Source organism: Pogona vitticeps, chromosome 4 (assembly GCF_051106095.1).
Source record: "Pogona vitticeps strain Pit_001003342236 chromosome 4, PviZW2.1, whole genome shotgun sequence".
NCBI classification, from domain to species: domain Eukaryota; kingdom Metazoa; phylum Chordata; class Lepidosauria; order Squamata; family Agamidae; genus Pogona; species Pogona vitticeps.
In genome coordinates, this window is record NC_135786.1 from 32,927,102 (window position 1) to 32,954,085 (window position 26,984).

General features: G+C 41.8%; 1 protein-coding gene across 7 annotated transcripts in view; it reads right to left on the reverse strand.

The window, feature by feature from the left end:
* The window catches only part of RALY (RALY heterogeneous nuclear ribonucleoprotein), a 283,434-nt gene that overhangs the window by 43,869 nt on the left and 212,581 nt on the right, over positions 1-26,984 (reverse strand). The window lies entirely within an intron of this gene.

Below are 26,984 nucleotides of genomic sequence, written 5' to 3' on the forward strand. Positions count from 1 at the left end.
TGATTTTTTTTAAAAAAAAGTAAAGTCCAGAAGATGTGTCCTAAATTGTGAGTGGACTGATGAGGCTTGCTTATGGTTTTTGAACTCCAGCCAAGACATTATACCTGGTTTCCTGGCTTCCCAAATTTCTGCCAGTGAGACCCCCACCTTGGAAAATTGGAACAAGGAGTTGACAACCACAGGGAAGGAATAAAATACCTTTGTCTTCAGATCACCTCTTCTCCTGGTCTTATCAACTGAATGTTCCCAACCAAAGGCTGGGGAGGGAAGGGACAGGCTTCCCAGCACCTCTTTGCCCCCCCCCCCCATACCCTTCTCTGATGTTGATTCCACCATTACTCCTTCCTGAATCTGTGACCTAGGACCAAGATGTGGGCAGTTTTCTGCCTGCTATCTCCCATGAAGAATACGGGAACATATGAAGCTATCTTATAGTTACTGAGAAAGACCTCTAGCCCCTCTGGCTCAGTTCTGCTGACATTGACTGGCAGCAGAACTTTAGACTTTTAGGAAAGTCTTACTAACCCTGCTTGAAGCTGGTAGGGCTTGAATGTGGGACCTTCTGCATACTGCTGGGCTGTGGCCCATCCGCTAAAAAGGGTGAACACTTTCTAAACTTCATTGACAGTTTTGGTTTGCGTAATATCAGTTGTGTTAATTGACTGCACATGCTGTTCCTTTCACAGAACTCAAGCATTTACAACATGTGTTTAGAAAGAGATGCAGGGTTTTCCTCTTGAGTAAGACTCTTCTGCTTCTCTCTTTGATTATAAACAGTTGTAGGGAGGCAGGCTGAATACTGGTTTCAACATGTGGAAACAGTACTGACTGTTGGACATGTCAAATTCAACTTCTCATGTCCTATGAATCATTCATGCGCCTCGATGAATCTGATTAGATTTGTACTCTGCATACACATTCTAAACACAGCAGCTAGATGTTTCGTTCTCTCTCCTACTATGCAATGTCAACATAATGTACACCCTTGTTCAGGTTATATGTCTGAAAATGTGAAAGGCTAAAACTGTGATGGAGAAGAGGGCATGCATTCAAACCCCACCTTGCTTCCCATTCAGACCTTCTCATGAGCAGTGTGAAATGCTACTAAGCTGAGCATGCTTTTAGAACTGATGGATAGCTCAGAAGTTTAGGCATCCGAGTGAGAGTTCGATTTCCCCACTGTGCCTCCTTGACAGGGGTTGGACTCAATGATCCATAGGATCCTTTCCAGTTCTGCAATTTTAAGATCTAAGACAACTCTTATCCGAGCCCTTCACCATAGGAGTGCTATAAATGTATTCCAAACATGCTAATAAGTGTCTCTGCAGACCTTCACACTTAAAAGCCAAAGGTCTGCCTTATTTTGGGTTGAAATGAAGATATATTAAGTGGGACTTATAAGCATCTCCACATGTGTGTCCCCCACTCATTTAGCCCTTCATGCTCTCAGGCATAATAATTGAATAAGGCCAGATTGTCACTGAGCTCAGCTTCCACTTGGTAGGTCACAATTAGAGATGGGGACATATAAATAAAATGGCAATTCATTTTGATCTGTTATTCGTCAAGGTTAACTGATCAACAAATATGAATATACGAATATTTTTGACAAATTGATGGATCGATCCGTCAATTTGTCTGCAATTTAAATGGTTATAACACTGGCCACCAACCACCTAGAGACACCAAATTTGCAGGGAAGCTTCCTCAGACGCTTTTCTACCACACCTGAATGCTTGGTGAACATTGGAGCATGTCTTTCCCCGACACGGCTGCCAACTTTGGTGAAGATTGGATATCGAACATCTGAGTTATTCACCCACAAACTGGGTCCCCTCAGGAGAATTTACCACACGGCACAGAAGGCCATTCTGCCTACTGGCTGCCAATCAGCTGATCAGAAGCCAATAGGCAGCCACCCCTACACACAGCCAGCTAACCCAACAACCTACCCCCATACCCCCAACCTACCCCACACCCCCTTCCTTTCCCTACCTTAGCCCCACCCCACTGCCACTGACATCCCCTTACCGTAATAGCTGCTGCTGAGGTATCCATCAGGCCTTTGCAGCCACCGTGTAAAAAGGGAGACTGGGCAGCCTTTGCAAAGATGGTGACTGTGACTTCATTTAGAGTACAGAAGCTGCAGCTGCCATCTTTGCAATGGTCAGCCTGGATTTCCTTAAGGCCAGCTAAGGGAATCCAGGCTTTCCATTGCAAAGATGCCAGTGCAACTTCCCTATCCTAAATGAAGCTGCACCCACCATTTTTGCAAAGGGCAGCCAGTCTCAATTTTTACATGTGTGGCTCTGACGGCAGAAGATCTCAGCAGCAGTGATTAAGGTAAGAGAGTGTCAGTGGGGGTGGGGTGGGATGGCATGGGGTCTAAGGTAGGGAAAGGAAGGGTGTGTGGGTATGTTGTGGTACTGGGTGGTTGTGTGGGGTGGTGGCTGCCTTTCTGCTGCTGATCAGCTGATCAACAATCGGTAGGCAGAATTTTTTTTAAAAAATATGAAGGACGAATAAAAATGGGTAAATATTTGTCCCTTCGTATTCATGGGGGTCTCTGGAGCCTACAAATATGGATATTTAACGAATCAGCTATATTCATCAGAAAAACCGATCTGTTTTTATATTCGTCCCCATCTCAGTCACAAAATCAGGCTTAAGGCCAGACGTGATCACTGATCTGTCCTAAACAGAAGTAGGGTTTTTTTTTTTTTTGGTGATGCCAGGCTGAATCTGTCCAGCAGTGGAACAGGCTAGATTGTGTATGTATCTATGGGCATGAGGAAGTACAGATGATACTCCTGATATTAATACCGTACCAGTTGTGCCAGGCTAATATGTCTTCAGGTAACTGTGTTTATGGGGAAAGTGCTATAGAATTAGGTTGCGATATTTACAGAAATATTTTGTTTCATGTTTCACCAGAAATGCTGTTTTTGCTTGCTCCAAAATCAAGTTGCAGTCCCATGCATACTTAAGGTTTATGCAGCTTTAGTAAAACAGAACACTTCCTGGAGGCTTTGTCATGCTTCTTTCTTTTCCCCCCCTTCCCTTGCTCCTTTCTGTTCTTTTGGAATGGTTGTTATAATTGCAAGACCATCCCATGGGCAGGATTAACCAGAGTACATGGTATCTTAAGCAGTACAACAGCGTACAAGGCATGAAAATGTGCATGTGAATACACATTTAAATGCATCTCCTCATAAGGCATGTCTTCTTACAAAGTACACGTTCCTGACTGCATTGTTTTGACAAATGTGCTGAACACATTTGCTTTCAAAATACACTTTTTTAAAAAACAACAACATGCATTTGATACTTTCCCCCCCTTAACCAAGGAACTTCACAGGTAAATATAAATCCGGTGCTTTGACCAATACATCAGTCTAGGGGAGACACAGACACAGACACACACAGACACACACCTGCTCCCACACCTTGTCCGTGCCATGCTCCTATCTATTATGAATTTTGATACAAGACTGGTGGAGGCCTCCAAAACACGACGAAATTGCCTCCTGTGACCCCAGAGAGCATAAGGGGATGTTTTGAACAATATTAATTCATTTATTTAGGAGGCATGCAAGAGGCAGGATTGGGAATCCCATTCAGGCCCCTGGGGGCTCTTCCTGGAGCCCAGGGCTGTATTTTGTCCTTTCAGTCTTGCAGGCGCAGATTAGGAAGTTTACAAACTTTTACATCATTTACAAAGACTTTATTCTTCTAATATCTCTATTTCCCTTAACATTTTATTCCTTGCTCCCATTGCTTTTTCTGGTGAAAATGTATGTCTGATTAAAAAAAAATGTTTTCTTATCTGAGAGGTTTTTCTTATTGATCTCAAATAGAAGTGTGAAAATTTGTGTTTTTGGATTACAAATCCCAGTTGTAGGACAAAAATTACAAACCTGTACACCTCTAATTCCAAATGTTTCTTAGTTCAAGGAAAGAGCTGCCTACTCCATCAGAGAAAAAAGCGAGGTCACTGCCTACACACACTACCAAGACCTGGATGTTCTGTTCCTTTCTACCTGGAATGGGTGCTGCATTGACTCCCTCTCACAGCAGGGCTGTGCTAAGTGCCATGCTCTCATTACAGTCCCCATTTGAACGGCGAGTTCTCACTGAATTTTGGCATCTGATATGTTTTTATCGTGTCTTGTCGTATCTGTTCTCATGACAAATTGAAAGAGGAAGCAGAAGGGAGTGAGTTATTTCTCTCTCCAGAAGTGGCAGCTTTCATCAAGGTTCAACCTGATTGATAGAAGAAATTTTCCGGTCACTTGTTAAAAGCCCTAGTAAATGTGCTGGATTCTGTTATGCCCCCCTCCCATTCATGAATTACAGTTCATCTTAGCAAAACATTAGTTCAGTTCTCTCAAAGAGGAGGGAAAGAGGACCCTCCACCCCATGAATGGAAAATGAAAACTAACATTGCATCATTCAGTGAACGGTTTGATCCAAAAAGGCTGATGTAGAAAGCCATTGAGAATACAAAACATAAATGTCCTGATTCTGCCTGAACAGTACAGTGATCAATGGCTATCCCAGAATAGGCCTGCCTAGCTTAACGCATTGAATACCTTTGGCCCTACACCAAGGAGTCATTTGGTGGCCATCATGCAGCTTGACAGAAACAGGTTGATTGTTTGCATTGGAAAAGCCTATAATTAATGGAGGCTGAAACGAGGGCCACCAAGTTAAAAGAGTAACAAGTCAATGGAAATAAATATAGGTGGAATTTGGGGGCTCATAATTCAAGATCTCTGCAGCTTTTAAAAATGTGAGACCAAAGCTGGTAACCAGTGTGGAAAAACCTGTCCAAAAAACCCGTAATATATGATTCACCTTAAGAAATGCACCTTAAGAAGTATACAAAGAAGTGTTTCTTGGCAATCTCCTGGTGGCAGGATAGGCTAATGATGAGTGAAATCACAATTTCAAATAGGGCAGTTGATTTCGACACTATAAACTTGGAGGGAAGCACTCTGATATCCCTGTAGCCAAACATGGCTGAACGTTAGCGCACGCTCATCACTGTGGTGCATCTTAGGAATGTGGTGTCCTTAGTACATATTTACCTGACATTTTTATAGACCGTGGGCAACACTGCATAGTATAGATCCTGTGACTGTGAAGGAGGAACAAGCATTTTGAAACTTCATATTAGGGCAACAAGGAAAACGTGCTCTTTATTATTTAGGAAATGCATTCAGGCAGTGGTTCCTAAACATTTTCGACTTGCCAATCCTTTGATTTACTGACCACTGGCCGTGGCTCCCCTTGCTTGGAGTGATCAGGGGTCTCACTAGATGCTCCTGCATGGTAGGGGGTTGGACTGGATAATCTCAGTGGTCTCTTCCAACTCTATGACTCACTGTTACCACAAGCAGGATCCCCCCAACCATCCCATATCCCCCCAAAATATCCCCAAGGGCCCACCTCCTTTCAGGCAAGCGCCTCCACTGGGAACCATAAGGATGGGGCAAGGAGAGGCAGGCACACAGCCTTCACTTCTGGTTCCTGTTTGATATAGAGCTATGCAAAGCTCCTGTACAGCCTTCATAGCTCTATGCTCTGTCCCGTTTCCCATGGTGCTCCTGTCTCAGATCCCAGGCATCTATGGAGCCATGGCACACAGTTTGGGAACCCCTGCATTTAGGCATAAAGCAGGAGGATAAAGAAACCTAATGTCTCATAGACAAGCCCACTGTGGCAACCCCTATGGATGCAGCTGCACTGGCAGCCATTGTACAAACTAAGAGGAAAAAGCAGGAGGAAAAAACCTCAGAAGGAGAGCCTCAAAGATAACAATCTAACACATAAAGTAAAGGTAATGGTTCCCCTTGACATTTAGTCCAGTCGTGTCCGACTCTAGGGCGGGGTGCTCATCCTCATCTCCAAGCTGTAGAGCCAGCAGTTTCTGTGGTCATGTGGCCAGTGTGACTTGACACAGAATGCTGTTACCTTTCCACCGTGGTGGCACCTATTTATCTACTTGCATTTTTACATGCTTTCGAACTTCTAGGTTGGCAGGAGCTGGGACAAGTGACGGGAGCTCACTCCATCATATGGATTCGATCTTACGACTGCTGGTGTTCTGACCTTGCAGCACAGAGGCTTCTGCGGTTTAACCCACAGGGCCACCATGTCCCACAATCCAACACACAGATCTGGCAAAAATAGAAGGAGCAAAATGCCTGGTTACTTATCTGCTCATACTGCCCCCGAGTCAAATTTCTTGATACACGTATTGGTACTTATTCCAACAAGTATGAGATCTATTGTTGTTGTTTTGATTCATACATTGCCCCACAGTGCTAGAACACTTTCTGGGCAGTTTACAACATAATTATGCAAGGAGCACTTTGCCCCCAGCAAGCTGGGTACTCATTTTACTAACCTTGGATATTGTTTGAATAAATCAAAATCAGGGTTCAATATAATAATATGAATTACGAACCGCCTAGGTCTTCCATATAGATTAACCAATTCTGAGCTTCAGTAGCATGACTAGCTTAAACTGGCCTCTTGTGTATATATGTGGGTTTTCCTCTTGCACTGTAGGTGCCACTGTTACATTGGCTACATGTAGCCTGAGAAACTGTCGCTGGCTCAGCTGTTCAAGACTCTGATTTATTCTTCACAGCTCACCTTGTCCTAGAAATCTCCACAGTAGAAAGAACAAAATAAACTCAGCCACAGAGCCAGTCACCCTGTATGTCTATGATCCCGTCTGTGTGCTTTCACCTACACTGTGGGGAACATTTCTCCAGGTGTGTTGTCCAAGGTGCAGAGATGTGGATGAGACAATCACAAAAGGAACTGCATCTGCTTTTCTTGTTGCTTCAGTAAAAAAAGGGGGCAAAATCTAGGATGGTGGGCAATCAGTGACGCCCATAACATCCTGTCAAAAAGTGACAAGTAGCCTTACAACCCCCACTCTGGAGCTATTCCAAAATATCAAATCAGAAGAGAAATGTGCATCAGTCTGTTCTTAATCTTCTTTATTCCAAGAGTACTTAGAATGTTGAAGAACAAATTAGGTATAATTTTGTTCAAACATTCTAAATGTCTGTTTTGCTTTCCCCATCAGTTCTGTTGTCATCTGTGTGTAGCAGAAATAATTCTGAAGAGGAGAAGCTCTCCTAGCTATGGAGATTATCCCTGCAGTTCAAAACAGCAGAAAATCAGAGTCCATGGGGAGAACTTGATGGACAGCTCTCCTCTTTGGAAAGGTCCTGATGTCTGTGCATTCATACAGATGCTAACAGAAATGCATGAGGAAAAAGACAAGGCTAGCACATTTACTCCCACACACCTATTGTAGACTTAATTTGGGACATCTGGGTGGTGCAGTGGTTAAACTGCTGTACTGAGTAGAATACTCTGACCATGACTGACTTTGATTCTGGGCTTGGGGAGCCAGCTCGAGGTTGACTCGGCCTTTTATTCTTCAAAGGTTGGTAAATTGTGCATGCAGTTCCCTGGTGGCAATGTGTAGCCTCCATAATTGAGTTGTTAACTGCCCCAAATAGTGCTTAAAGCACAATGGGATGGTATATAAGCAGCATACTTAGGGCTTGTGTTCTACTTACCTCCAAGGTGCTACAGTCTGGTAGAATACAACGGATTTACTGTCTCCAACTTTATAGGACATTAGTTGTGTCTGCTCCGCAGACATCAAGACCTGATTGTAGACTTAATGTGGTATCTGAACAAGTCATCATACCTGATCTCTCCAAACAAACAATAAGCAGAGCGAAAAGCTCCGCCACTATTAAAATGGAACGGGTATCTTGACTCCCCTCTGCAGAGCACATTATTATTACAGCTAAGCAGTCATACCTCTTTAGAAAGGGATGGGGAAAAAAATAAACCAATTAGTTCATGCAATTAACTGATTAATGAGTTTTGACTAAGAAAAGAGCTCTGATTAATCAGATTTTGCTGCCTGGCTATCTCGCTTCCTTTGGGACCCAGTCATCAGTAGCTCTGAATGCTTCACGTTCCCTCTCCTCTTTTCCACAGCCCAGTAGCTGCTGCAGGAATCCAACAAAACACAGTAAGCTACTTCAGTACTGCTGTGCAGGGAGATGAGCCTGTCAGCCTTGACACTGCTGAAGTAATAATTCATAGGAAGATCTGATCGAAAAAGGCTTAATGGACATTAAATCTTCATTCAATTCTAGGTATCACCAAACATCATGTGCTAGCAGTACACACGTGCATATGCTATCACCCTCATCTCTTACCTAGGATCTTCCTCTGGGTGAGCTTGAGAGACTTGATCCACATTACATGCAGCTGAACATCAGTTTGCATCTTGGAAATCTGTTGCATTGCATTTACTGCCAATTAGGCCTACATACAGTTAAGCTGTGCTTTGAGCGCTGGTTGGAAACAGAAGCATATATATTTGTGAAGCATATAGTTAAGAATTACAAATATAGCTCCACCTGATTTGCTCTGAGCTCTACTTTACTATTTTGATTGCAGACACTTGTAGAGCATGATCCCGTACCCAATCTTTGTCAAACTGAATTCAATACATAAAATGGTCTCTGGCTCCCTCTGGTAGCCAGTTCTGGTAATGATATCATGAAAATATATTTCTCTAGCAAATGAGCATATAGTATGGCACCCTCTCGTGGTCAGTTTTGGTAATTTCACCTTTAAAAATAAATAGGATTTTTCTTTTAATATTTTTAGTAGTTTCAGATTGTGGACAAGTGAATCAGCGGTTACTAATCCTTTGGATAAGGGGATCAGTATATGCTGTTGTCTGATCCATGGCAATGTTTCCAGGGGTAGTTGGGAGGGTAAGAACGGAGAGAGAAGGGCTAAAAGACAGGCAAAGGTAATAGCAACCTGGGCAGAACCTTCCTAAATAAGAAAGAATTAGCAGCCACATCAATAGACGTAACCCTGTCCTATCAGGGTTCTCAGTCACAGGGACCCTGGAAGCACATTCAGCTGATAACACTTACAGGGTCCTTTGTCAACCTGCTTATTATACATGCAAAAGCTTTGCTATCTTTGTCCTGACATGGGGGCAAGGTTTATGTGAGTTCTCGCTACCTATTTCTTTCTCTCTGGTTATAATGCAAAGTGAGACAGATGTGGTGCAAGAGTAGACAGACATGACAAAGTTGGAAAAAGGTGAGTAAAACTGGTAGGGAAAGAATAAAATGATGGAGCAGTGGAAACCACCTTTCAGGATAAATTATCCTCATTAAGGTTTCAGTTTCAGAAAACCTCCAAGGAGGCTTGTAATTTAAACAGCTGCTGGTGGGGTCTCATCCACACAGGGTGGGTTACCTTCTCTCCTTGGATTAGACTGTATAATTTGGATGCAACTATAAACTGACAAAACATATCACTTGGAACCTGATGCAGTGTTTCCCGCACATCTCATGGCACTGTGGATCTCTGTATTGTTCCGGATATATGAATGGGGTGAAAAGAGAATCATAAGCCCCTGGCAATTATTTAATACATGGTATTGATAGTCTTCAAGTGGTTCTGGATCCTTTGTGCTCCTTTATAAGAGGTTAGCTTATCAGTTTCGCTCTGCAGAATTGTGAGAAGCTGATATTTCAGAGGAGATTTTGAATTTTATGCCTGTATTTGCCAACAATGTGAACTGGAGAAGTCTTGAGCCACCTGTTGTGTGTATGAAAACCTGCCACATGTCAAAAAGTTACATCCCATTGGGACTGCCAATAATGTGAAATGGAGTGGTCTCGAGCCAGCTGTTATGTGTGTGAAATTTACCACACACATGGAAGTCTCAACACTGCACAACTGTTTGCTGGAATGAATGGGCACCCAATCAGGTATGTGTTGAACAGTTATGACTAGCATCCATTTGGCTGGACCTATCAGGATAAAAGACCTTCAAATATGCTGTTCACATTCTTGCTAGTTAACATTTTATGCTGGTTAGTTTTTAACTCCCCATCTGCTCTGATAATGCCTTCTTATCCTTTTTGCTCCAGGCTGTTCTCAAAAAGTCAGCCATGTGGATTCACAACTTTACCATTAATCCTGGAAAAATCACAGACAGATACAGAGAGAAAACTCCCAAATAACTCAACATTTATTAAAATAGAATGAACAAAGTCCTGTTTCTTACCCAGTGTTGAGCCTCTAAAGAACTTAAATGCCTGTATCTCAAGTGCCAGCTTAAGCAAGTCTCATTCTGCTATTAACCTACATGATTCTGAAATTCTAAGGGACCCTGAAAAAAATCCCATTTACAAAAGTCCAATTCTCTTACCAGATGGCTGTGCCTGTAAACAATAATATCATCACTAGCTATACAGTATTGAGCTTGGAAGCGAGCTGCAAAATTGGCCACAAAACACATTGAAAGCAATACATTGCAAATCATAGAGCAATGATCAGTTCCGTCCAAACTGGAAAACTGTGTCTCAATCATTTGTTAAGGTGGCTTAGGAAAAGTATTAGGTGAATTAAGAGAAGGTATGCCTTTGAATGATTGCTAAAAGGAGATAGCATACCTCTGATTAATAGACTGATGGACAGAGTCTGCGGACAGTAGAGTTGGAGAGGATCATGTAGACCACCTAGTACAGTTCCTTGCTTCATGAAGAAAGTAAAGCCCACAAGATACACACTTGCTCTCTAGAGTAGCTAAGAACAAGTATCTGTCCTCTTCTCTGAAAGCCTCCACCTTAGAGATTTGAACACTGCTACAGAACCACACAGATCAGAGTCATCCTTGAGGATGACGATCCTTTTTCTCTCTCCAACCACACAGTCCCTAAAGCATGGCCATTATCTCACGTTGCTGGAACATCCCCATCAGCTAGCCATTTCTAGAAACTGCTGGACAGCTCAGTGGTTTAGGTATCTGGTTAGGAGTTTGATTTTCCACTGTGCCTCCTTGACAAAGGCTGGACTCGAGAACTCACAGAGTCCCTTCCAGCTCTGCAGTTCTAAGTTGATGATAATGATTCTATCAAATAGAGCGGGCTGATAAATGTCTATTCTTTTTCTGTTATCTGTTTTGCATTCGTCAATGAATGGCTTAAGCATTTTTCATTCCAGAATAGTTAAAATTCTATAATTTTACAATATCAAGTGCCAGAATCAGAATTTATTAAAATTTATTATTATTATTTTTTGAAAGGAATCACTACCATTACTTGTTTCTCAGTTTTCTCCATTACTCATTACGTTATTTGTTGTTTTGTTATTTTTAGTTCTTCTTTTTTTCTTTTTTGAAAAAAGAAAAACAGTTAAATCTCCTAGAAATGCCCATAAAGCATTTTTGTCTCCCAAAAGTAGAAAGAAAAAATGCATGGGTAAATGTTACATTTTGAACAAAGAAACAAAGGAACAGCTAACCTTTGGTACCCTTTGTTGTTGTGATGTGCTGTCAAGTTGCCTCCAACTTGTAGTGACCCTATGAATGTGTCATCTCCAAAATGTCCTGTTCTCAACTGCTTTGCTCAACTCTTAAACTCAACTCTGTGGGTTACTTTAGGGAGTCAAGTCCATTTCATATTTGATCTTCCTCTTTTCCTGTTGTCTTCAACCTTTCCCAGCATTATCGTCTTATCCTGTCTTCTCATTATGAGCCCAAAGTAGGACAGTCTCAGCTTGAACATTTTTGCCTCCAGGGATAGTTCAGGCTTGATTTATCTAGGACCCACTTGTTTGTCCTTCTGGCAGTCCAGGGTATCCTCAAAACTCTCCTCCAGCATCACATTTCAAATGAAACAATCTCCACCCCCATCATCTTTCTTAACTTTCTTAACTTTCTTTTGTCTCTGGAACAGTCTGCCCCCAGAGATCTGTCTGAATCCCTCGCTGGGTGTTTTATTATTTATTTATTTATTTAACTTATATGCCACCCACATTACCCGAAGGTCTCTGGGTGGCTTACAGCATTTAAAATACAATAAAAAGGCAAAATAAAAGTTCAAAATAATTAAAATGCATTTAAAAATATGTATTCTAAAAATTGCCATCAGACCCACAGTTGATATTATTTCAGTTAAAAGCCTTCTGGAACAGGAAGGTTTTGAGCTGGTGCCGAAATGTCATCAGCGTCGGCGCCAGATGAATCTCAGTCAGGAGGGCATTCCATAGTCTGGGGGCAGCTGCCGAAAAGGCCCTTTCTCTACAAGCCCTCCCTCTTATCTCCTTAAGGGATGGCTCTTTCAAAAGGGCCCCCTGGTTAGATCTTAACTGCTGGGTAGGTTCATATGGAAGGAGGCGGTCCTTCAGGTATCCAGGGCCCAAGCCGTTTAGGGCTTTATACGTCAAAGCAAGCACTTTGAATTGGGCTTGGGCAGCAACTGGTAGCCAATGTAATTAAACAGAATCGACTTGATATGTTCCCTGGCGGCCCCACCACTCACCAGCTGCGCAGCTCGAGTCTGGACCAGCTGCAGTTGCCGGACCGTCTTCAAAGGCAGCCCCACATAGAGCGCATTGCAGTAATCTATGCGAGATGTTACCAGTGCATGTGTAATTGTCATGAGACTCTGCTTGTCCAGGTAGGGTCGTAGCTGGTATAATTTCCACAGCTGAAGGAAGGCACCCCTGGCCACTGAGTCCACCTGGGCTTCCAGTGTTAGACTGGAGTCCAGGAGCACCCTCAAGCTGCGGACCCTGTCCCTTAGGGGGAGTGTAACCCCATTCAGGGCAGGGAAATGGCCCTCCAACCTGTCCGGTGAAGCACCTACTAACAGCACTTCCGTCTTGTCTGGATTGAGTTTCAATTTATTAACCCTCATCCAGTCCATTATCAGGTCCAGACACTTAAGATTGCCAGATTCCCTCCCGTCATCATTTGATTATTTTTTTGATTATTTTAATTTTATTATTATTTTTTGCCATCTTGAACTATATTATTCGTGTTGTTTTTATTTTATTATATTGTTTTTACTTTTACCTATTATTGTTAGCCGCCCAGAGTAGACTTCGGTCTAGATGTATATACTATATATAAAAAAAAAAAATAAATAAATTAACTGTCCAGCTTTCTCATCCATACATGGTGATCGGAAAGACAAGAGTGTTGATGATCTTTGTTTTGGTCTCCAGTGACACATCCTTACATTTGGTACCCTTTAGGAAACACTGTTATGTTCCTGTTACCTATTCCCCCCAGATAAGGTACATCAAGCAATATCATTATATGTTATTTCCAGGAGGTGATCACAACTTCTGTTCTTGCTGTTGTAAAACTACAAAACCCCTGATGCAGCACAAATGCATTATAAGTACCTGTACTATGTAACGTGAAAAACAATGCTAATAAAGAAAATGTGGCAAAAATGGAAACAGCTGAAAAGCAGAAGGGCAGCGCATCCGGAAAAGTGAATGAAAAGCAGCTTCTCCCCCTCCTGGACTTTCTTACATACTCCTATCTTTTAGGAGGCTTGGCAAAAATCACGCATAAAGCATTATGACTCTATAAAAAAATAGCTTTTATAAATTAGTCTATCAGTCATTAGGGAATAAAAGTCCTCCCCTTTTGGAACACTTTGCAGACTTTATGTGAAAAATAGGTTGTAATAATTTCACACTACTTAGTGCCCCCTTTACTGTGACAGGTTAAAAAAAATTAAGTCATTCTGTATTAATATTTCATGCTCTGCATAATTGCATTGTAGCGATGAGAGTATTACCCACTGTATGCAGATTAATTCCAGAATCGTATCCGCCACACTGGCTTATTGTTCCTTTCATGAGGGAAACAAATGAAGTTCTTAGGAGCATGTTAGAACTCTGCAGCATTGTATGGGCTCTCTTTCCTCGCTTGAAAGCTGCATAAAATTAAGAAGCATTCTACTGTGAAAGAGCAAATGGGGTACACAAATTTTCATGATATAAAGTTTATTGTCTCATCTGAAACTTGTGATCCCAATACATCTTGGTGACTTTGGCAGTACTCAAGTCAATGTGTCCATTGTTGTGGTGATGCTGGTCATGGGGACACAAAGTATGCTATTCATATGTGTTGATGGCCTACTGCTAAGCTGGCTGGTCCTTAATTATCTCAATTAACTTACACACATGACATAATTGGAGAAAAAGAGGCCACAACTTTGTTGATCACAGGAGCACTTGTCCTGGCCAAGCATTGGGTTGAATCCACCTCATTGGGGGACCTGAATACCCCCTGATGCCATTCGCTATCTCCTTGAGAGATCTCCGGGGTGGCAGTTCCCTTGGGAGGCCACGCGGATGTAAGCCACTCTGTGTCTCCTCTGCCTCTTAGGGCGGGGGCAAATCTCCCTCCCCCAAGCTAGGGCAGATCCAGGTCCCCTGCCCAGGTTCCCACATGGGGATTTCTAACCCACGCAGACATGGAGGTCACCACCTGCTGTCCAACAAGCAGTTGGATCCTTCCCAATGCCTGAAAATGCCTTCCGAGTTGTGACGATTGAACATATAAAACTAGCAACCCAACAAAGTAATAACCATATCAACCTGTGAGCATAGAAAAGTAATACAACCAACTAGGGTGGGCGGGCAGGGGAACTTATGATCTGGGGAGTCAAGGCTCCAAGCCTCGGCTCGCCTTTCTTTTTAACTGTGCCAGTGGAACAGATTGGAAACCACGTCCCTCAGGTCCACCAGCAAGCAGCCCCACGTCCTTTGCCCTGCGCCGGCCCAATCCGCATAGAAGGTGGTGTCATCGGGCCAGTGTGGGCCATCCCAGGCTCCTTTGCCGTTCGCCATGTAGCAGCAGCCATGTTTTTTTCTGGCCGCTGCCAGCAGGACCCAGGAGTCACTCCAGCCTCAACGCAGGACCATGTCCCAACCTTACTGTAATGTGCAGCCACCTCTGTGGGATTTCTTTGACATATAGGAATGGAATGACCTAAATAGAAAGTTCCTTGCCAGGTCAGTACACCATCAAGGGAGGAAGCATATTTTGTGAAATGCTTGTGCGGTCTACCTATTCTAAATCATGAGCTTGTTTTCATTTCATGGATTCTGAGTATTGCCAACAAACATCATAGAAGTTTGAAACAGACTATCACAAACTGCTGACCTCTGCTTTATACGATAGTTAAGTCACTGCAGCTTTTGAGTCTAGTGTCAGGAACTGTTATATTCCTTGTGTTCTGCTGTAGCATTACAGCTTTTCAGTAAAGAATCATTTTGACTGATTCTTCCCAGGTTGATCAATGGTTTCTTCTGTAAGAAGAACCATAAGTGAGCTTCTTGTGTATCAGTGGAACTTTGCTCAAAATACAAGATCCACCTGATGTTTCTGATCCTGTTTGGTAGTCCTGATTTGCTGGTTTGTGCTTTGTGCAATTGCCATTTTATTTATTTATTTATTTATTTATTTATTTATTTATTTATTTATTTATTTATTTATTTATTTATTTATTTATTTGCTTAATTTGACTAATTAATTAATTTTATTTTATTTTATTTATTTAAAATATTTTTGCCCCACTTTTCTCCTTGAAAAGGATCCAAGGCAGCTTAGAACATTGAAAGACAATATTTAAAGCCAAGAACAATGAGTATAAAGAGACAGCTTACATCACTGGAAGGCAATATTAAAGCTAAAGACAAGAAGTATACAAATATTGAAAAGAAAAGAAAAAACCCAAACACCAATCTTACAAATGGAAAACACAAAAATGGGAAACACAAGGAGTCAAAGCAGTAATGCATCACAATCCATCTAAAAATCCTGCACAGGTACTTAGTCACTGAGAGAGCTTTCCTGAAGAGAAAGGCCTTTTGCCTGCTTGTGGAAGGACAGCAAAGATGGGACCCATCTGTCTCTTGTGGGAGGGAGTTCCAAAGAGAAAAGAGAAATATCAAGCCTTCAGCATACATGTTTGTCTTTTAGGATGCTGAGTTCTGCACCTGCACCACTGCATCTGCGAAACTGAAAGATATACACAGCCATGGATATATGAAAATGGTGAGTGGCCAGGAAGGTCTTGGGGCTTTGGGAACTCTTTGTTTTGCCTTTGGGTCGGTTGGCTCCTTTGCTGATGTTCCTAAGAGGGCCAAATGCCTTTTGACCGGCCGTGCCTCTTGTGTCTCCCTGGAGCAACCTATGAATACTTTTCTCTTGTAAATACTTTCTTTCATTACAGCTTCTGTATAAATTTTACCAAACAAAGCCACAAGCTACTGCTTCTGTGGAAAGTCTCTCCCTAGGCTTCTTGAAACACAAAACAACAGAAACCTTTAGAAACCACTTTGGCCAAGAAACCCTTTAAGATAAGAGAATATTAACCTTTTCAAGAGTAATTAGAGAAGGTGTGAACGTAATTAACTACACTGAACAAGGAAGACATTTCTGCTGTGAACACCAGCACTGTATTTAGTCATCTGAATGAACATTTTAATAAATTTATTTAGAACACACATACTCTCTCTCTCTCTCTCCACCTGGAGAACTAATGTCTTTTTAATTGCTTGCTTGTTAACATGTTGGTTGTTGAGTTGCTTAACACTGATGTAAGTGTTCTGAAATAACGGATGCTTGCAAATGCTGTGTCACATAAGTCACTCAGACAGTATGGGGTTAGATTAAACTCTCAGTGACGCTGGGATAAACCTAGTATAAATCAGCAGCCACCAGTGGCTTTATTCTTGATTTATTCCAGCATAATAAAAAGCAGATGCTAGCTCTGTGGGGAGGAAAGCATTTGTAAGGATGAAATACATTAATCATAGGTGGCTAGAAAGTGAGCTAATGTCCTATTCTTAGTACTTTTTCAGATTACAAATAATTTCCTACAGTGGAAACATACTATCATGCACAAATCCCACTTTTCTGAAATTCTCTGAGAATATCACTTACCTGGATTTGATTCCCTGAAGGCATTTTTGAATATCTGTGTTTATATATAAATATGCATTTCAAGCATGGGTGGAGGAACAGCTTCTTTAGACAAACTCTGAATCACTAAGGATATACATGTTCCGTTGTTTCCTAGGAAATCACACAATTATTCTTCTTACAGGAGTGGAAGATCTTTTGTACAACTCCCAACTAGTGGTATCTGTGTAGTGAATCAATGTGTGCTGGTACCAGCCTGGAATGGGTGGACATTGGTGCCTGTGTTTTAAAGGCATCTCATACCCAAGAAGTCTACTTTCTCCTGCACCATCCTCATTCACTCTTCATGGTTTCTCCCTGCCTGGAGATCCAGAGAAGTACAGTAATTCTCTGAGCCTTCAAACTAATTCAAGCTGAGTCTTGGCAAGCTGAAGAAGAGGTTTGGGATACTGCTTTTGGCTCAATAGTCACATTCTTGACAGAAAGAAAAATAAGAAGAATCATGCTGTATGGCACCAATGTTTATGTAGTCAAACACTCTATTCACACAGTAGGTAACCATTAAATGGACATAAGTGCAACTTGTGGATTCATGCACAAGTGATGAGTCCCTACATAAAACTAAGGCCCACTCTTACTTATATACCATTGTAGCAACCATCCACAAAACACATAAGTTCTCATACATAACAAGGAACCATTTATTTATTCACACATTTAGATGCACAACCTGAATATGCAGAGTTCTGAACTGGGTGGGAACTTCCATGTGTAGAAGATACTTTTTTTGTCCCACTTCATACATGGAAGTAAGAAGAGGGGCACTATTTTGGAGCCAGTTCTAAACATACAACCACGTTGCTTTTATCATAACAGATACCTTATGCCTGCCAGTAACAAATGTGAGTAGGGCTAGCAACTCTCATTAATTAAACCCCCAGAAACCTCATGTTAGCAAAGGTAACAGTAAGGGAAATAGCTAAAGGAAGTGCATACTTTTGGACCTGTTTGTAACACCTTCTTTCAGCATCCTCAGACACAAGATGGAACCTTCCCCCTGGTCAAGATGTGCTACTAAACATATCAGAACAAAGGACATCCTGGGTAACAAAGACTGGGAAAACGAATACAAGGTTAATTCAGCTTTCCATCCCCTCAAAGGTCAAACAGCTCTGATATCCTTTTCAGTTTCAGAGCTAAGGGAATCACCAGAATGATTGGCAGCTTCCAGCAGTTGCTCTGAGCACTGCAGATTAAGGACCTTTGGAGGGAGAGAGAGAGAGTATGATCTCGTACATTTTGCTTGCAATTCCACAGGACTGTGTCAAAGAATCAAACTTGAGATGCACAACCCCAGCTCTCAGTGGCTCCATAGCTACCACTGAGCTTCTATAGCTAGCAGAGCCAACCTGCAGCATTTTGCTGCCTAAAGCAACTGACAAGACAGTGCGCTGTTCTCACTCTACTGACAGGAGTCATCTGGACTGTCAGGTCCATATTTTAGCAGTGGAAATGGAACCCTGCCCTCCCCTGAGCCAGACTGGCAGATTAGTATTGACAGGCTGTATACTGCACACAGTGCAACCTATTTTTGAGGACTATTTCTGCTCCACCCCCACACTGCTGCTGCCGCTGCCAACATCACCTCCTCAGATGATTGTTTCACTCTGCCTTATGGTAGAGCTGGTCTGAAAACTAGCACAGAGTGTTAAATATCTTGTACCACAGAATGAGGTGGTAGAATTTTGGATGGCACCATTCAGAGTCATGGTGGACACATATATTAAATACTACCTTCCATGGGCCAGCACATCAGAGAGACAAAGTTGTTTAGTTTTTCTTTCTGTTGTGTAATTACTATATGCATTTTTAAAAACTACATACACACCTCATCTTCCATTGACTTAACATGTAGAAAGTGGTGGGTTCATTGAAATCGCTTCTTAAGACTGCACACTGAGACAATATAATGTAGATTTCTGCCACCTCAGCCTATGTGCTTTTTTCTGTGTAACGTGCAGAACTGCCTTTTTTTGCCATTGCTATTGCTTGCTTCCATGCTGGAATCCTTTAAAATTATTGATGTTCTCCTCACTTATGGCCTAAGGCCAGAGCTGGTTTACTTGATAAGTTATTTTTCCTTCCTGGTGCTAAGTGTTTTGCTTCACAGATTAGCTCTTTAATTGAGAGCCAGGTGTCTCAAAAAAACCCCAGAGGCCACAGTCTTAGTGATGATCTGTCAGAGAAGAAGACAAAAAAATCTACTTTTCCCTCTTTGCAAGAGACTTTAATTATTTCAGTGCAAAGACAATACGTGGCCCAGCTGTTATTGCCGTCTTATCACAGTTGTTCACAAAATAGGAAACATGATTTTTCATCCTGTACCTTAGCTTGACATGGTAACAAGTTTCCAAGAACTCGGATGATTGATTGACCAAAAAAAAGTATCATAGTAATATGTTAGTTCTGTAATTGAAACCCCAAACAGATGTTTTACTCATGGTTTGGAGAACACATGAATGGGGAATGAAACTGTTGCAAGTAGCTACAGTTTCATTTTGGCATGTACTTACCACCTCTGCCCCCCCTGGCTTCTGCAAATAGAATACAGACCTGTGTGGAGATAGATTTCTGCCCTGTATACTTGGGTGCAAAGTCCAAAACCCTGTACAACTGGGCTTTCAGATGATGTAGAAAATCTTTCCAAATACATTAATACATTTACCTTGCTATCATTTGTGCTCTACATCCAGCCAAGGCCAGGGAAAGTCAGGGTGATGTCATGGTTTTCTCAGGTGTTAGGAGACCATATGTGTGTAACCTCTGAATTTGGGCAACGGAATCACTCCATTCTCTTTCTGCATCTCCTGCTTCAAAGAGAGGCCACAGCCAGGCATTCAGAGATGCCCCTTGAGATCTTGAAGTAAAGAAGCACCAACATCACTGATTTCATCCAGGGCCCCCCATGGAGCCCGCGGTGAAAGCTAGGAACCTCTCCTCTGAAACAGAGGAAGAGATAATAAAAGATCTTTGGATCTTTGGGAGTGACTTCTCCTGGGTGCCATTGGGCCCAGGATAGTTTGGATCCTCTTCATAAGAAAATTACTGCTGCCATTACTTTCAGAAGTAACTTCCCTTTGTCCTGAACATCCCAGTGATGTTGTCTTTCTTCTTCTGCCAGTTTGGAACCTCTATGCTTGCTCTCAAATTTGATGTTCAAGATGAATGAATCTAAACTACTTTGTCTGTTCTGGTTGTATAATACATTGTTCCCCTAAACTCTCTTAGTTTTTATTTTACACCTGAATGCCTGGCTCAGGTGTTCTTTCTGACAACATCCCATTTCCCTTTCCTTGGTATGTCCAGTAATCACCACTGGGTAGTTACTCTGACCCAGCTGCCTTCATCTCATCTTCTTCTTTGGCCTACATTTTATTATTTAGACTGAGATTCAAGGCAGCTCACAACAATATTAATATTAAAACACCTTTAAACAAATCACCACATTAAAGCAGCAACAACATTAAAAGGTGTCTAAAAGCACATCTGTGTTTTGTTTGTTTAGAAAAATGCACTACTAAAAACCCCTTTCATCGTTGAAAATTCTTATTACACTCAGTACCTAAGGAAAAGACCTTATGTCTTCACTGACAACTTCTCTGTTGCTAGGTGGTCTGTCATGGTGTTCCTTTGGTGTCACCATCACCTTAGCCTTCTTCAGGCATTCAAAACGGTGTTAATCTGAAAGCAGGAACTAGGACAGAATTCTGGGCCTGATCCTTGCCTTTCACTGCCACCACATGAAGAAGGGCAGTCTGAAGAGAAGACAATCTGCTACGTGAGGGAGAAAGACTGGGAAGTTTTTCTTCTTCTTCCAGGATCCTAGTCATGTGGAAAGATTCCAGGTACAGCAGAAACTTCCATCTTCAGACAGGCTACATCCTATCAAAATTCACAAATGTAGAAGACCTAGGACAATTTTCTCAGACAGTCCCTCTCCTTGTACCCTTTTAACGTGGTCACTTTTCTTCTGGAGACAGTGACAAATAGGGATGGAACTCTGTCCCTAATCATGCTTTTTAAATGAAATCCTTTCTGAACTTCCAATTATGACACTTATTTCCTTCAGCACTGGGCATACTTCACATGCAGTACAGACTATAACTTGCTAATGTTCACAGCAAAATAATCCATTCATGCTGTGGTTTTCTTTGTTTCATTTCCTGCTTTACTTCTCTTTTCTGCCACTCTATAGCCTTCACCCCCATCCCCTACCCAACTCTTGCGTGATAATTTGCCATATTTTCCAACCCTTCAGGGCTATGGTTCACATCTCCATGAGACACCTCAGATGATTACTGTAGTCCTGTTGAATGCCTCTGGTCTGGAGGCTGTCTTGGTCTTAAGCTCCCAAAGGAGGCTGGAGGTTTTTGAGTTTTATATCTCCTCTGTTTATATTTATCTGCCTTTATATTGTGAAACACTAAGTATAATTCCTATCAGTTATAAAATATCAGCCTTTGGAGATAAAATCTTGGTTTTGGGTAACATTGGGTGTCAAATAGAAATATCTACTGAATAATCTACTGAGAAAATACCTGGAGGATACATATTATCAAAATTCACAAATGAAAACAATTTTTTGAGCTTTTTCATTTTTAGTTTGGTGCCAGATATATTTGGGTCTTAGGCAAAGCCCTGCAAGGATCTCACCTCCTTAGTTCTAGTATTTTCCTTTTTCTCCATAAAGGAGCCACCAGATCTTTCAACAGATATCTGTTTTTTGGGATGAATAAGCCAGATTTTTAAAAAGAAAATTCATGTTTTGGACTACAGCTTTCAGCCAGTGTGAATTGTGGTCATGGGATAATTTGGCAGTTGTAGTCCAAAAAATATTTTTTCCATCCTCTGGGAATGACACACTACATGCTTCTGGGCTGAGACTGCGTCTAGTGTAACATGAAGTGCAGGCAACACAACATGAAATGATTGCCATTGAAACAACAATGTTGACCGTTGATACCTTGAAAGCTTATCTGTCATCACTGACTCTTCTCTTCATAAGATAATGTCTAATAGGTTGTTGTTGCTTAGTCGTTTAGTCGTGTCCGATTCTTTGTGAACCCATGGACCAGAGCACGGCAGGCCCTCCTGTCTTCCACTGCCTCCCCAAGTACTATGTATTATTTTCAGTGATTGCACAAGATATTTTTTGCTGCACAGGGCAGAACAGAAAATGCTTTCCTTCCCTATTAAGGTACATAGTACCTGAGGATGGTAAAATCATACTGGCACTGCAGCAGTTACATTTATAAGTACTTTGTCAGTTCCCTGGCAGTAAAAGCGCAATAATGATGAACTAATAATGATTTGCTTCCCTGTCTTGATACCCAAAGCTAACTACCTGAGAACAATGATATATCAACAGGCCTCACTAACTCCATGAATTAAAAGCTGTACTCTTTGTATGGGTGGGCAACTAATGATCTGATGCAACTTTGGGCTTGTCCCCAATGGCATATAGATATGGTATATGGATCACTGATGGCATGGTTTGGATTTGGAAGAGAGAAAAAAAGACCTCATCCACAAGTGTTTCTAATTAGAACAATTCATCCTTCCCATTTAAGAGCTGTTGTGCACCTTTCTGGCCCAGCGGTAGGGCATGCATTCTTTTTAGCCCACTCATTGTTTAGCTGGGAGACAGCAGCCTCTAGCAGCCTCAGCTTCCAACTAATATCATGGATGCAGAAGCAGGAGAACGGGGCGGAAAGTGAGGTAGGGAAAGGGGAGGGGGAAAAAACATAACGGCACTGAGAGAGAGAGAGAGAGAGATAAAGGAAAAAAAATCACTTCCCCTGACCTTTGAACTGCAGAGCTGGAAGGGACCTATGGATGATCAAGTGCAACTCAATGAGACACAGTGAGGACTGAACTCCCAACCCCTGGCTCCACAGCCAGAGACCTAAGCCACTGAGCTATAACTGACAGCTGACTGGTCTACAATGGCTCATAGAGGAAAGCATGCCAAATAGCACAGTTCCTCCCTCCAACCTCAACAGACTCTTTGTAGCCTAATCCACTCCAGACTAAATTGCCAGTCTGCACAGGCCCTTCATTAGGTCTGAGGGGCTATTTTCATCCCTTTCCACCTCCTGCCTTGGGCCACAACCCCTCAAAAATGTAGTTTCCCCTGTATTTTTTTAAAAAAGGTATTAATTAATATTTATAGGTTCAAAAAGCTTATCTATTCCTCTAAAGCAGGATCTCATGCCTTGCTAAAGAGGAAAATCACCTGTCCTGGGCTCTTACTGGAACAACAAACCTCCTTTTTTCTGTGCTTCTTATTTGGCAGGGAGAGGGCCTCATGGCCACCAGAAAGACTTGACCAGACTGTGTATAGCCTGTGGGGAACAAGTAGCCCGTAACTGCTATCCCATTTCCCATCCTCTGCACTGTACGAAAATTATGCAGGAGATGTATCAACACAGAAGGTGAGACAGGAGTTTGAATTCCACTAACGTATTATAGAGACTTCATAATATGTCAGTACAAACTCTTTTTATGATAAATGCTACCCATACATATTAATATATTGCATTAAAATTGCTAGTACTAGCTATTCCCCTACAGAAAGCTCAAGGAGATTTACAAAGAAATTCCCAAACACTCATGTGAGTTGCAAGATATTTGCTTAACACCAAATGCAAAGACTGAGGTCTTTTTAATAACTTCTCAGTTCCTAACAGTTCATTTCCAGAATGCTTGAGGGTCACTGTATCTAACTCAGATGATGGGCAGGCAACCTTTTGGCTCCTGTGTAGTTCAATAACTTCAGTGAATCAGAATTACAGAATTGTATACAGTAGTTCTTTGCTCACAGGGGAATTTGGTTGTGGCACATGAGCTTATTGAGGAGAAAATTGCTGGAAGGAGAATGTTATTTGAACATGAAGAGGGGGAAAAGTTGTAAGACTTATTGAACAAATTTCATGAAGGTGAAGCTGCTTTCTGGTAAATCTTGGATGCCTTCTAGGGTACAGATTCTGAAACCATCGTATTCATGTTTAATATTAGCATTTAAGAAAAAGATAGTTCTTGCAGGTCTAGAAAGCTAATATGGTGCAGTGGTTATAATCCTGGACTACAGCTGGGTAGACCCAAGTTCAAATCTGTTTTCAGTTGTAAACTCCACACATTGACCTTGTGACATCACTGATATTTGAAGCCCTATTCAGAGATTCAGAAAAAGGGTTAATTCAAAGGTAGGAGCACTATGCCTATCACCATGTCCATGATGAGAGAGATTGTCTAAAAAGGAAAGATTTGGTTAACTTGAAGTCCCTCCATGTGATTTGGGGTCAGGAAGAATTACATTTCCCAAATGCACAGAAGAGGCTTCACGTGTAGCAAATTCTTCAGATTGTTTGTGTGGACGTACAGAGAACAATTAGCTTCAGTTCTCCCCAGAGTAGAACACCCCTTATTATCTCATCAACTGGCACTTACAGTCTCAATAACTCATGCTGAGACATTGGTAAGAGAAAGAATAAAAAAGGTTTCATTCATTCACCATTGGCCTGATCAAAAACTGCATACTGAACAAACATTACTAACTGCTTTAAGCAACAGGTGCCAATAGACTAACAGCCTGCTTCCAGTAGATGTCTGTGGACTACACTCTCACAGTACTAACTGCTGACTGCCAGAAGGCAAAAAAAGAGATAGGAGTGAAAAAAACTCTTAAGCAGAGAGGTGAGGCTCCCTTTGAAATCAGAGGCAGGGAAGGAACAACGGGTTACTGGTGGATTGATTGGCAGTCACCCCAGCCCAGAAAGGTTCCTCTCAACCAAACCTGTCAAAGGCAGCATAGAAGGTTGAAATAACTCCAACAGTGGCCAGGGCTAGAATTCTTTCCCTACTTACACTTCTAAATTAACCCTCTCTTGAATGCCTGAATAGGGCTAGCAGAGTTCTTGATCACATGGAGAAGCTCTGTCTGTAGCACACTGTCCCCTCTTCAAATGGAAATAGTGCTAAGCAGAAAGAGCAACTAGAACTGTATTTTGGTTTATATTTTCAGGTTAACTCTTTTTTAAAAAAACACCTTCAATCCCAGGGTTCTTATAGGGATAAAATGACAGTGTGGTGTTAGAAGCTTGTGTACCAACTTGATCTGTAAGGAAGGAAAAGCAGAATGGTGGTGGTCATCAATCAGTCTCATTCTGTAGCATCTTTAAATAATATATTGTTTAAAGAATACACTGAACTAGACTAGATTAGCCCAGATCCTCTTACCTCTGCACTGGTGGAGCACAGTGTAACATTTGGCATGAATTGCTCCATTTAAGTAATTGGGCCTTGCTCAGTGCTTATAATCGGAGGAAATCTCCTATTGGCTTCTGTGACAACCTTCTTCCCACAGCAAAATGGCAGATGTGGGACCCTACAGTTTTTGTTTGGGTTTCAGCAGTGGTAAAAGCCCTATAAATATATATACTGTATTAAAAAAACCCATATACCACAGTTCCTGTCTGGCTCCCCAACTGGTTGGTTTGTTTGTTTAACAGTAACCATGCAAATCCAAGCAATATAAATAGCAGCACCTCTAGGCTGCCCCAAACACTCCAAAGTGCTTATAGGTTTTATAATATCTTCCTGTTCTTCTAATGCTGATGGGTATGTCTCCCATGCTGCCCTGGAAAACATGCTATGTCAGTCTAAGCCAACAAACTTGGCTTATCCTCTTTCTGTGTCGACAAGATGCAAATTAACCACTCTGCCTGATAATTTCCTTTGAGGTACTTTTGACAGTTTATGAGATTTCTCCCTCGTGCGCCATTTTGCAGCTCAGGTGGAAAATAAACATTTCCTCAATTTTCTTTAACAAGCACTCAGCCTAATCCCCAACAACTGTGATGGCAGTGGTCTACCGATTGTCTGTGAGCCACAGAGCTCTCATATTTGCAGGGCTTAATGTGGAATAGATGCGAGTTTGGATTTGGTTTCTTTGATTGCTTTGCTTACGGTGCCGGCAAGGGGGTTACATGATTTCATATCGTAGCTCAGCAATGGGATTAGGAGATGCAAGAGATGGCATAGGTCAAGAATGCCAGCAATTTACCACAGGGGAAATGGGTGGGTGATGTAAAAGGCATCCTTGAGATGAGGGAGGATTTCATTTGGTTTGGTTTTCAAGTGAAGCAACCCAACGTCCTCTTTCCAAATGGATGTGCGGATCACAAAAGAGCTACCTGGCAGACTCAGCAAATCTCAGACATTTGTGAAGCAGTTCCCACTTCAGTTCTGTGCATGCTGGAGAAAGTTGTATGCAAAATGGTGGACATGGATGTGGAAATCACATATGAAAATGTGGATTTTCAGGTGCATTTTCAAAAAATTGAAATGATGTGGAAACAGCATGCAACAGATTTATGACTCAGGCAGGGTTTGGAAATGTTGGTGTTTTCTATTAGTGCTCCCCCACCAGCATGCCAGGCATGCAATGAGATTCTGGGACCCATAGCCCAGAAAAGTAACTTTCCCAAACTCTGGAATATAAATATATGTGAACCTGAAAAAGATCAAGTAGCTTGATCTGCCCATCCCTCCTATTAATGTCTGTTCAGATGTAAACCACCACTGAGTTTACTGGGATTAACTCCCAGGTAAAGAATGCTCTGAGAGATGCATTCCGTGCATGCTCTGAGACTATGCTGATGCTACACTACTATGTAAGTACTAGGTAGCTGAGTTAGCTTTCGTATTTTCTTGTGTGTTTGCTCCATATTGCTCCCTCACTTAGATTCTTATTGATTGTTGCTCTAAAATATTTCTTGAGACTTTTTGAAACTTTTGCTTTTTGCCTTTTTAACTCTTTGTAATAAAAGACAAACATCTCTCCATTCAACTATTTGGGTTTATGGCTAAAAAGCGTGAAACCAGGCTTTGCCTTGACCACTTGACTGAAGGCTGGTATGTTTTATGGGTGCGGTGTCAGTTCTACCATGCAAGGTGGTTGTGAGAGTTTAAAGTGCTTAACCTTATGGATTTTTTTTGGGGGGGGGAGCTCCTTGGAATCACAGTCTACAAGTAGTCCTGCCAAACTTGAATATTGGGAGGTTACTGGAACAGGTAGTTTCTTCATTTATCACCACATTTAACTCTT